Genomic DNA, 12526 nt, shown 5'->3' with positions numbered 1-12526 from the left:
TCTTGCTCTGGTAGGTGGGGCCAAGCTCAGTAAATTTTTAATCCAATTTTCTACTGATGAGTGGGGCTGTGTTCCCATAGTTTGGCCTGAGGGGTAATGGCTCTTTCAAAAGGACTTATGCCAGCATGCCAAGGCTCCCAGGTCTGTTGTTGTCAGTCCCTGACCCCACAGCAGGCTACTGTCAACCATGCCTCCTCTGGAGACTTCTGGACACTCACAGGCAAGTCTGGCTCAGTCTCCTGTGGAGTCACTGCTCCTTTCTCCTTGGTCTTGGTGTGCACAAAGTTTTGCTGTGTCCACCAAAAGTCTGTTTCTCTGGGGTTTTCAGTCTTTTGCCAGATCCCCAGGTTGGGAAATCTAGAAAAAGGTTGTGTGCCAGGTTGTGGGCCCTAGAACTTTTTGCAACACTGCGAGAACTTTGGTATAATTGTTCTCCAGTTTGTGGGTTGTCTGCAAGGCGGCTCTGTAGTGGCACTAATGGTGACCTCCTCCAAGAGGACTTATGCCTTTGCTAATTTCTGGGTTGTCTCACCCACCATCATTTTACCATTTTTGCTTTTCCTGCTTTCATCATCTACGTAACTAATTCCCTGTAGGAATTCCCTCTCCTTTGGTTAGGGTTCTGTTTTCTGACTGGTCCACACTGATACAGGAGGATGTGCACAGAGGACCAGAGAACCATGGTAATGGAAACATTTCAGTCATGGGTAAAGCAGGCAGCAACGCATGTGCAATTTTGAGAGCGGATTTTTTTGTCTTTTTCTATTTGCCATAAAGTCATAAATAAACCAAGTGTTGGAAAATCACCAGTCTCCTTATCAGCTTCCACACTGTGCAACACTTAAGCTAGGAATCGCTGGTGCTCACGATGCCTACTTGTTGTCTCTCCACTGCCTCTGGCTGCCACCCAAGTAGCCAGAGCCATCCAGAAGCTCAGGATGGGGAGCACCCACCCTACCCCACAGCAAAGATCCAGATCACCCAGTATATAATAAAATTATAATCAAGGCAAAAATGTACACTGATTTCCCAAAGCCTCTTGTCTTTAATAAATGGTTGTGCGCTCGTTAGTTAACCCATTCCACACTGCAGCATTTTGTCCCTCCAATCCTGTAAAATCCAACACTAGAAACATATGTACTTTAAATTCAAACATATGTCCTTTTAAATTCAAACGTATGTACTTTAAATTATTAGTATAATACTTTGAAAGCTCTCTTGAAAATGAAATAAAGAGCAACATGCCAAACTTCTTAGGCTGATTTTACACTTAATCTCCATTAACTGGAAGCCTTATTCCCTATTTTCAGAATTTTATAACATAATCTCAGTAAATGATCAAATCACATTTTATACCATGTGTAAAACCACAACATTCTCCAGTAAGTCTTCAGTTGTCAATTAGTAGTCATGATCTTGGAATGGATGACTCGTTACCTTATCCCAAGAAGCAGTGCAACCTTTCACTTCCACTATCGTTTTACCATCTGATGGCAGCTGACTGTTGAGCTGTGATATCTCTTCAAGTAATAGGAAGTTCTACAGAAAAAGGAAAAACAGACAGTTTAAGTTGCAAGAACAAAGCACAAACAAAAATTATTGGTTTCTGAATTTGCAATAAAAGATTTTATACAGCCTACATATCATTTTGCCAGCTGTACTTAAAGAAGTTTTGTTTCATATCAGAACATAGTAAATAATATATATTCTATAAAATAATATATATAATATGGAATGTACAATCATATAATATAGTATATATAGTATGAGTGTTTTATATACATATATATGTATAAATATGTAAATATATTTGTATAGAAAGCACATATAAGAATACTTCACTATATAAACATTGTTGTCTAATCACTCAGTTATGTATGACTCTTTTTGAGACCCCTTGGGATATTTTGGGCAAGAATACTGGAGTGGGTTTCATTTCCTCCTGCAGGGGATCTTCTTGACCCAGGGCTCAAACCTGCGCCTCTTGCATCTCCTGCACTGATAGGATTCTTTACCACTGCACCACCTGGAAAGCCGTATAAACATATATATAAAATAAATATTTTCTGGCCATGAGCAAAGTTGTAACTTTCAACAAGTGAACTAGTTTCTCCTTAAAGAGAAAACATGACTCAAACTCCAACAGTTAAGAACCTGGACATTTTTATTGCTTAACTTTTGAGTTACTAACAACAAACAGCTGAGCTGATTGGAAATGATTCCATAAATATTTCCTGAATCCCACCATGTGCCAAGCATTATGCACACTGCTAGGAACAGAGACAGCAAGGCCATGCCCGAACCTTCAAGTATCAAGTGGCACAGGACAGGCTGGGGACACAAAACCAATGACAGATATGCCAAATGAAAACCCCTGCTATGCCTGTTTTGCCTCATGGTCTTTTCCTGGGCACTTAAGCACACTTTGCCTTTCTCCTCATGTGTGTTAGGTCAGTATCACTGCTTTTCATTAACTATCACTTAAGTCATTGTCTAAAAGTTAAATACTCTTAAATTTCCATTTCTTATAAAATATTTTACAAGTATCTTTTCACAATCACTGTCTCTTTTTCCTTAGTCACTGCCCTCTCCTCCTCTCTAGAGTAGGAATGGTGCAGCTCCCACTTTTCATGATTTTCACACCACTTAGCAGGTATTCAGTGGAATGTAGCTGAATAAAACCAAGTCCTGAGAACCACTACAAAGCTAACATAATCTTATGCAGGAAAATTCCTCTTGCCCTGCAAATGCTAGACATCATTCAATGAGAAAAGCTATGATACTATGATAGAGAAATTGAGTAAACAACCAAGACAACCCCAGTGCCATGTCCTCCTGCAAGAACTGTGAATGTGTGGCAGAGACTGCTGGCTGTCCTCAAAATCTGTTCTTCTTCCTGAATGCCGGATTTTAGCTGCACCTGGCAACCTAGAAGGAAGAAGCCTCTCTCCCAGCCTTCTGAGAAAATAGGTGCAGACACACGACTAAATCCAGGTCGGTGGAAAGTGGCAATATCCAAGACCTTCCTCCACCCGCCCACCCCAAGCCTGGGCTTTGAAGGCTGCCAACTTGGTTAAGGCCATACACAGTGGGGTAACAAGAGTCTGGGACTTCCCTAGTGATGCAGTAGATAAGAATCTGCCTGCCCATTCAGGAGACAGGATTTGATCCCTGGCCCAGAACATTCTACATGCCACAGAGCAATCTAAGCCCATGGATCACAGATACTGACTCCAAGCTCCAGAGCCCATGTGCCACAACTACCAAAGTCTGTGCACCTAGAGACCATGCTCCACAACAAGAGGTCACTGCAATGAGAAGCATGCTTGTTGCAACTAGAGAAAGCAGCAATGAAGAACCAGCACAGCCAAAAATTAATTAAATTTACTTTTTAAAAATAATTTTGGTTCCTGAGACCATGGACCATGATACTAACCACAAAACTTGTTATGGGGTGAACAGCATCCCCACAAAAAAGTATGCTGAAATCCTAACAGTGAGAACTGGACATGGAACAACAGACTTGTTCCAAATAGGGAAAGGAGTATGTCAGGGCTGTATATTGTCACCCTGCTTATTTAACTTATATGCAGAGTACATCATGAGAAACACTAGGCTGGAGGAAGCACAAGCTGAAATCAATTGCCAGGAGATGTATCAATAACTTCAGATATACAGATGACACCACCCTTATGGCAGAAAGTGAAGAAGAACTAGAGTCGCTTGATGAAAATGAAAGAGGAGAGTGAAAAAGTTGGCTTAAAGCTCAACATTTGGAAAACTAAGATCATGCCATCTTGACCTATCACTTCATTACAAATAGATGGGGAAACAATGGCTGATTTTATTTTTGGGGCTCCAAAATCTCTGCAGATGGTGACTGCAGACATGAAATTAAAAGACGCTTACTCCTGGGAAGGTAAGTTATGACCAACCTAGACAGCATATTAAAAGCAGAGACATTACTTTGTCATCAAAGGTCTGTCTAATCAAGGCTATGGTTTTTCCAGTAGTCATGTATGGATGTGAGAGTTAGACTATAAAGAAATCTGAATCCCAAAGAATTGATACTTTTGAACTGTGGTGTTGAAGAAGACTCTTGAGAGTCCCTTGACTGCAAGGAGATCCAACCAGTCCATCCTAAAGGAAATCAGTCCTGAATATTCATTGGAAGGACTGATGTTGAAGCTGAAACTCCAGTACTTTGGCTACCTGATGTGAAGAGCTGACTCATTTGAAAAGACCTGATGCTGGGAAAGATTGAGGGCAGGAGCAGAAGGGGACGACAGAGGATGAGATGGTTGAATGGTATCACCAACTCAATGGACATGTGTTTAAGTAAACTCCAAGAGTTGATGATGGACAGGAAGGCCTGTTGTGCTGCACAACACAACCTCTTTGGGGTCACAAAGAGTCAGACATGACTGAGCAACTGAACTTAACTAAAACTCAAAATATGACTTGTTTAAAAACAGGATTGTTGCAGATGAATCAGTTAAGGTGAGATCACACCAGAGTAGGGTGGGCCCTGAATTCAATATGGTTGGTGTCCTTATAAGAAGAGAAACCCAGAGACACACACAGAAAGAGAAAATGCCCACATGATGATAGAGACAGAGGCTGAAGTCATGGCAGTTACAAGCCAAGAAAGGCCAAGGTTTTTCTGCAACCACCTCAGTTAATACAGGCAAGGAAGGACTTCTTCTTCAACGATTCAGAGGGATCATGACTCTGCTGACACCTTGATTTCAGTCTTTGAGGCTCTAGGACTGAAAAACAATCAATTTCTGGGGTTTTTAAGCACCTGTTTGTGGTACTTGGTTATGGCAGCCTCAGGAAACCCAAACACAGCATTAAAGGACACTTATATGAGAGAAAACAAACTGTGTAAGCAGCTTTAACATAGGTAATTCCAGGACTCATAGGCAAACCGAGTCCTAATCAACATAGGGAAACTGAAATAAGCATTTGAGAATTCTGAGGAAGAAAACAACACATAAATAGTAAACTGTGTGCTTAGTTGCTCAGTGGTGTCCTACTTTTGGGACCCCATGGACTGTAGCCTACCAGGCTTCTCTGTCCATGGGGATTCTCCAGGCAAGAACACTGGAGTGGGTTGCCATTTCTTCTCAATGCATGAAAGTGAAAAGTGAAAGTGAAGTCGCTCAGTCGTGTCCGACCCTCAGCGACCCCATGGACTGCAGCCTTCCAGGCTCCTCCATCCATGGGATTTTCCAGGCAAGAGTACTGGAGTGGGGTGCCATTACCTTCTCCTGAAATAGTAAGCTACTACCCTACAAATCATAAATACCCTACTACCCTACAAATCATAAACACCCTTGAAGCATTTGACTTCAGAATATCATGTCCCAAAGTAACAAATGTGATTGGAATCTTCTCCTGCAAAAGAACAAATTGGAAATGCTGGAAATGCTGGACAAACTGAATATGAAAACCTACTTCTATTCAGGAAAAGTTAGATTGGATCCTTACATTTCTCTCAAAGACCAGGTGGTGGGAGACACGATCCACTCATTCCCTCCTCCTCTCATCCAGGCTCACTTAGAATCTGAACACTGGGCACAGCTACTCCTACCCACCCCGAGCCTCTGTCCAGCAGGAAGCAGAACTCATGGACAGTGGTCTGAGGACTTCTCTGCAGACTCTCAACCACCACAGCCTGAGTCCTCTCTCCACACCACCTCTCCCATCATCAGCCAGGTACAGTTCTCACCTGTTCTGCCACTGTTTATCCCCTTCCACTTCTTCCCTCTTGAAACAACATAATTTCAGAATCTCACTCACTACTAATCATTGCAAATACTAATACAACTTTTCTTTTTTCTGGTTCCTTCACCAGCCCTCCCCAACCCCATCAAACTGACCCCAACACCACTCCCTCCTCATCTTCTTACACACTTCTGAAATTGTCCATCACACTTAACACCCTCCAGTGACCTGTCAGCACCTAAGTCCACACTCTCCAGGTGGCCTCTGTCTGGACACCCTGAGTGCTAACCCACCCAGCCCTCCAGTCCATCTCAAATGCTAATCCTCCTGGGAACAAGCTCAGGACATTCCAGGCTGGTATCACCCTCCCTACTTTTGAATCCCCAGAGGGATAATAAGTCATGAAGAGGGGCGACATGATGTCATTCACACACTTACACAGTCCCAACTCCAACTGAGACCAAGCTTTGCACGGGTTGACCCATCATGGGTAAGACAAATAACAGACTGTAGGGCTGGTTCAAATCAGTCCAACCATTGACTGTATGGCTATAACCTTACACAGTCTGAGCTAACACAGAAACCAAAGGTTACACGTGTATATTATACATTTTGTCTAGACAGAAATTCCAATTTTAGCTGAAGCATGCTACCATGACAAAAAAACTATTCAGTATGTACACAGTAGAATAGAAATTTCCCACTTTCAAAAAAAAAAAAAAAAAAGAATGTAAAGAATAAGTGTGTCCTAAATGAAGAATTAAATCTATTGAAAACCTGTCCACAAATAATAGGACTGAGTAGGGAAAGACACTGAGAAGGCGATGGCACCCCATTCCAGTACTTTTCTTGGAAAATCCATGGACACAAGAGCCTGGTGGGCTGCAGTCCATGAGGTCGCTAAGAGTCGGACACAACAGAGCGACTTCACTTTCACTTTTCACTTTCATGCATTGGAGAAGGAAATGGCTACCCACGCCAGTGTTCTTGCCTAGAGAATCCCAGGGACGGGGGAACCTGGTGGGCTGCCATCTCTGGGGTCGCACAGAGTTGGACACGACTGAAGTGACTTAGCAGCAGCAGCAGGGAAATATATCACAGTCTTCCAGGGGTTAAATGAGACTCCACTCAGCACATGACCAGCTTGTAAAGGTGCAGAAGTGCTGGCTGGATTTTTCTCCAGGACTAAAGGTAATGAAAAAGCTGAAATTAAATTGCTGTTAGACCCATGATGTGCAGATCCAGAACTGGTCATGTGGGAAAGTATCAGTACCAGAACTACAGCCAAAATGACTAACTTCCCAGTAGCATAATGGAAAATCTGCTCTGTGAACAATATAATTTTAGACACATTTCACTGGATATAAAAGTCACTGAAGACTTTCAGTGCTTCAAAGTTAAGACAAGATATTTACAATCCTACTGGATTCATTCAATGCCAAAACTTTCACTCCCTTTCCTTATTCAGAGAAAAACAGAGGGACTTCTTGAGCCTATAAGATCACAATAAATCCTCAAATTCTTTATATGAAAAAGGAAATTGAAAAGCATGTATAAATAAGAAGACAAGAAACTATGAAGCCCATGTGTAGGTCTGCCCATGGGTATGAACCATCGTACCCTCTCCAAGGTGGGCAGGGGTGGTGGGTTTCCTTCCTAGGGCTCTCAGACATGACCTGAGCAGAAATCCTGGATCAGGAACTATCTAGTCTACTAAGTTCCAGGCTGCAGGAGGCAGTGGGGCAGCAGGGCTCAACACCACAATGTGTTCTAAACTCGATGTTCCCACCACGTCTCCAGCCCATCTGTGGTCAAATCTGGCCAAGTTCTGACCACCTGGTCAGTAAATTCAGCTGACCTTTTATCCCACCCCTGCTGCCCTTTTCACCTTCTAGTTGGGCATTATCACAATCTAAGTGAGAGGCAAGGAAAGGAAGAAAATGAATATCTGATCATTGCCTGTTATTTATTGGATAACAGGACAGAAGGCCAATGGCTGGTCAGTCAGGTGGGTCTTAGAATAAAACTGAAAACACTGAGGTACTTCACAGCCTCTCAGAATTCAAAGCCAAGTTCATACTTTTCTCCTTCCCAAATTTGGTTATCTTTTAGTATTTTTTTTTAGTGCATCCAGGTGATTTTGCAGCCTGAAAAACAAAAGCAGCCCAAGATTCACCTCTCCCTCCTCTCATACCCAACTCAAGATGTGCCCTTGAGTGGCTCTCAAACCTAGCCAAGGCCATTTCACCCTAAGCTAAAGCATATCATCCTTTTCCTGGGCCATGCACAGCACTAAGCTCTTGACGTATTTCTCTGTTTCTGCTCTGGATCCCCATCCCACTTCCCTGACCTGTTTCCCAGGCTTCAGCCACAGTGAGCTTTGAGATAAGAAAAACTTTGATGTTACCTGTAGAGTCCTGTATAAAGTCAAAGTCACTCAGCCATGTCTGACTCTTTGCAGCCCCATGGATGATCCAGTTCATGGACTTCTCCAGGCCAGAATACTGGAGTAGGTAGCCATTCCCTTCTCCAACCCAGGGGTGGAACCCACTTATCCCACATTGCAGGCAGATTCTTTACCAGCTGGGCTACCAGGAAAACCCAGAATATTGAAGTGGGTAGTCTATCCCTTCTCCAGCGGATCTTTTCAACCTAGGAATCGAACTGGGGTCTCCTGCATTGTAGGCTGATTCTTTATCAGCTGAGCCACCAGAGAGGCCTAACAGTCCCCTGCTCAAGCCTCTCACTCTCTATTCTGCAGCCTCAGACACATTTGGTTCCTCAAATGCATGGATCCCCTTCCTGTGCACTAAAAGTCTGTGTTACATCACCATCGCGAGAAAAATGTGAAGCATCAGCTACCCCACCTATCCCACCTCCCCACACAGAATTCTCCAGGTAACTTCCTCAGCCTTCCCAGGAATCACGAGCTCTAAGACTATACCAGTAACTCTGCCAAAGCACCCCGTGGCACCTTGGACTTTTCCTTCTAAGCACTAATGACACACAAACACATCCACAGTGAGTTTCACTATTTGATTCTTTATTAACCCCCACTTGATGAAACATATATTCCATATGTTTCATATGGAAACATATAGTCCAGAGAAGGACTTCTCTGCATTTCCTCCCCAATGATTGTTACATATGCATCTAGCCTGTGCCAGGCTTCAGGCAGGCACTCAGTTATTCTTTAGAAAAAGTGACTGAAGGAATAAATTCAAATTTCACCCTGAAAAGTCTAGCATAAAACAAGAAAGTTTTTTTTTTTTTTAATCAACTGATTTTAGTCTTAACAAGGTCCTATCATCTTCTATATTTGCTAAAGTACATTTTGGTTTTGTTTGCTTTTTTTTCTGTAACCAAGATAATGTTACCAAAATATGCTTTATTTTCAGGTACACAGGATCATTGACTAAAGATATAGATATCTTGGGCCCTAGCCCATACCTCTAATGAATCAGAAACTCCAAGGTGTGATGATGTAGGTTTAATAAGCACCCCAGGTAATTCTGATGAACTAGAGAACTAGATTTTTAAAGGGTTGTTGAAACTATATATGATGAAGAAGCATCTAATATCTAAAAGGGAAATCTTACACCAATTAATTCAACCCACCAAGAATCAATTTCCCATGCTAACATTAACCCTTATCACCACTATTATTCTCAGCCATTTGTCCCACCTTTATTGATAACAGCTACTGAAGAAAGATCTCTAAATGTCTAGACCACCTTCCTGACAGACACTTTGTGTACACAAGGGAAATTTTAGGTTTTATGACCAAATCAAAGGTGCTTCCTTCATCAGGACACAAAGGAGCTTGACAAAATCAGCCCCAGAAAATTCAAAGTTTTTCCCAGGTCGTGATTTTAATATTACTGCACATATCTGCACAGGAAGAAATTTCAAGCCTCAGATAATTCAGCTGCATTTTGGTGGAAAAGGAATCAAAAATCATACCTAAATATTTGAGCACAATTCCTTGAAAACCTTCTGTAGGATCCCTTTTATGCCACATTCTTTGGTGCATCACATAATTCACCAAAGAATCAAAGTAATCACTCTCCTCACTACAACCATGCTTACTGGTTAGGCATCTGCAGAAGCCCAGACATGATGGAGCTGGAAGGTCCCTTCAGTTGCACATTTCCTGAGTACTTGCTATTTGGGAGGACTATGAAGATGAATGAGGCATTGTATCTGCCCTTTAGATAAGTCTGGAGTTCAGGGAAGCAAAGAAATCCATAAACACATGGCCTAGTGAGGACAAAGTCATATTCGGGAGCTCTAAGGAAGAGATGGGGATTCAAGAGGGTGTGATGGCTAATTTTATCTCAACTTAACTGAACTGCAGTCCCCATACACTTGCTTAATTAAACGTGCATTACAGTGAAAATAGTTTTCAGGTGAGACAAACATCTAAATCCAGGAGATGCTGAATAAAATAGATTAGTCTTCATAATGTGGATGGGCCTCATCCAATTAGTCAAAGGTCTTCAGAGGAAAAAGACTGACCAACTCCAAAGATGAGGGAATTCTGTCTCAAAACCACCTTCAGACTAGAGATGCATTTTACCATAAAGCCTCATGGTATTGATCTTTTTTTATTATTTCATGATGGCCAACAAGACAGTTGGACTAACTTTGTTAACTGAGTAAGACTGACTGTTTCTAATTACCTACAAGCCCCAAGAGCCCAGCTGAGGAGCCAGGCCAGCAGAGTCTGCATGAACACCAGGCTGTGCAGGGCACAGCTCCTCTCTTCCAAGAGCAGGTCAACCAAGTCCACTCAAGCTGGTTCCAGATACACAAGTGGACACACAGAACAAGGGGAGGATTCAGACCTATTCCCACTCTGGATAAGAGTCAGCTCCCCTGGGTTGATACCCTTCCCCAAGACCTGATGTTGCAGGAATGCCTAACTCTAACCTGCTCCCTCCTTCAGCATTTCTGCAGCTTCTAGTACAGGTTGGCAGAGAAGGCAATGGCACCCCACTCCAGTACTCTTGCCTGGAAAATCCCGTGGATGGAGGAGCCTGGTAGGCTACAGTCCATGGTGTCACTAAGAGTCGGGCACAACTGAGCAACTTCACTTTCACTTTTCACTTTCATGCACTGGAGAAGGAAATGGCAACCCACTCCAGTATTATTGCCTGGAGAATCCCAGGGACAGAGGAGCCTTGTGGGCTGCCGTCTATGGGGTCGCACAGAGTCGAACGCTACTGAAGTGATTTAGCAGCAGCAGCAGTACAGGTTGGATCACCTTGGGCCTCTGTGTCACATCCCAGCCATTTCCTGTAACTCTTGTTTCAGTCAATCCAGTGTTTATTCAATGCCCATGATGTATCCAGCATGGACGGGGCACTACACTAAAGAACCAGCAGACACAGTCTGCTGTCATGGGGCTCAGAACACTCCTTGGGAGTCAGCTTCACCCCACCTGATACTAGGCTGGGTGGTGCGGGACTGGCCGTGCACATAAACAGAAGTCCTGGATCAGTGTGAACGGAAGTGCTGCGAGAGGGTCATGGGGCTGTGGGAGGCTCAGCAGCATTTGCTTAAATCAAGAACAGAAGAGACGGAACCCAGGTGGCCCAACAGAGTGAGCCAAGACCCCAGAGTGGGGGTGAGTGTGGCAGGTCACAGGCAATGTCCCCTCTCCCCCTCCCCCATCGCAGCACAGAAAGTGATGGAGCAGCCAGTGGAGCCTAGGGTTTAACATTTTGATTCTACAAGAAACAAAGAGCCTTTGAAGGTCTTCAGAGTGAGACTAGATGATGGAGACCACGTTCAGGAGATATCTCGCATGCCAGAAGGCATGAAAGAGATACCATAATGGTGGTTAAAAATGAGGCTAAAGACAGAGAGCTAAGTGAATCTGAGGCCACTCTTCCTGTCTGAGGAGCAGGGAGCTCCCAGCAAGTTCTCCCCCCACCCCTCAGGCCAGAGAAGAAAGCCTATTCACCTCAGGACTGAACATAGTTGTTACCTAGTAATTCCAGTCGCAATCTGCTTCCTTCTTCTGCTTTTAGACATTTAATCACACTGCAGTCATCACTGAAAATCAAGATGCAAATGCCACTGCAAATGCCACTGGTACTGCTACCCATAAATGAGTAAGGATCTTAGGATATTTGTAATGCACTCTACCTTGCCTAAAAAATTCCGTGGATGGAGAAGCCTGGTGGGCTACAGTCCAAAGGTTTGCAAAGAGTCAGACACAACTGAGTGACTGAGCATGTACGCACTACCTAAGAAGAGATAAGAGTGTGTAAGACAGTTTTGAATGGCTGCCAGGTTTGGCACTGAGAGAGTTAAATCTCACTTACAGGAATACCATCACACCAAATAAAAGGTATTTTACATAAAATCCACCTACAACTTGAAAAAGTTATTTTTCCCCAAACCTTGATTCTTCGGATGCTGACGACAGCCTCTGACACCTTCTCGACCGCCATGGGGAAGTAGAGGGTGCTCGAGAACTGCAGAGCCTCAAACAGCGTCACCACCACAAACACTTGGCTGGCTGTGATTAGGTTGTCAAGGAGCTCATTGGTGATGAAGGTAACGAAAATCATAATTTTGCTTGCAGCAAAAAATAAAGCCAAATTCATTCCTCTAAGGTAGGAACTTCTCAGAATCTTGGAAATTTCCTCCCTAGAAATAAGAGTTTTAAAACAGATTTCAAAACAATCATTGACATCCAAGGCATGAATTCAAGTGCCCTAGGTGAGTGGCCCCTTTCTAGGGAGTGGACACAGGTTAAGATAAACAACCTCTCACATCATGGAGA

General features: G+C 43.3%; 1 pseudogene; it reads right to left on the bottom strand.

Annotated features, from left to right (window-relative positions):
- LOC102282609 (ATP-binding cassette sub-family C member 4-like) overlaps window positions 1–12526 on the bottom strand; it is a 156938-nt pseudogene that overhangs the window by 121939 nt on the left and 22473 nt on the right.

Source organism: Bos mutus, unplaced genomic scaffold (assembly GCF_027580195.1).
Source record: "Bos mutus isolate GX-2022 unplaced genomic scaffold, NWIPB_WYAK_1.1 CTG283, whole genome shotgun sequence".
NCBI classification, from domain to species: domain Eukaryota; kingdom Metazoa; phylum Chordata; class Mammalia; order Artiodactyla; family Bovidae; genus Bos; species Bos mutus.
Note: the sequence above shows the minus strand (reverse complement) of the source record. Positions and strands in the feature narration are given on the sequence as shown.